Here is a 546-nt window from a genome sequence, read left to right as displayed (position 1 = left end):
AAAGTGTATTAAAAAAACACAGGCCAGGAGCCATGGCTCAGGCCTGTAATCCCAGCACTTTGGGAGGCTGAGACGGGTGGATCACTTGAGGTCAGGAGTTCAAGACCATCCTGGCCAACATGGTGAAACCCCATCTCTACTAAAAATACAAAAATTAGCTGGGCGTGGTGGTGGGCGCCTGTAATCCCAGCTACTCAGGAGGCTGAGGCAGAAGAATCACTTGAACCTGGGAGGTGGAGGTTGCAGTGAGCCAAGATCGCACTACTGCACTCCAGCCTGGGCGACAGAGTGAGACTCTGTCTAAAAAAAAAAAACCCCAAAAATTCAAAAATAAATTTAAAAAAAACTAAAGTCTCAGAGAGAGATGCATGTTGGATCAAGTCATTATTAGGAAAGTAATCTGATCTTAATCAGATCATTCTTATGTATTTGTATCATTCTTTTGTATATGACTTGATCTATTGGATCAAGTCATTATTAGAAACCTGTCCCAGCAAACTTTCCAGTTCAGTAAAAGCCACCATCATCCTCCCACTTACTGAAGCC

Source organism: Pan paniscus, chromosome 13, assembly GCF_029289425.2.
Source record: "Pan paniscus chromosome 13, NHGRI_mPanPan1-v2.0_pri, whole genome shotgun sequence".
Taxonomy (NCBI): domain Eukaryota; kingdom Metazoa; phylum Chordata; class Mammalia; order Primates; family Hominidae; genus Pan; species Pan paniscus.
Note: the sequence above shows the minus strand (reverse complement) of the source record.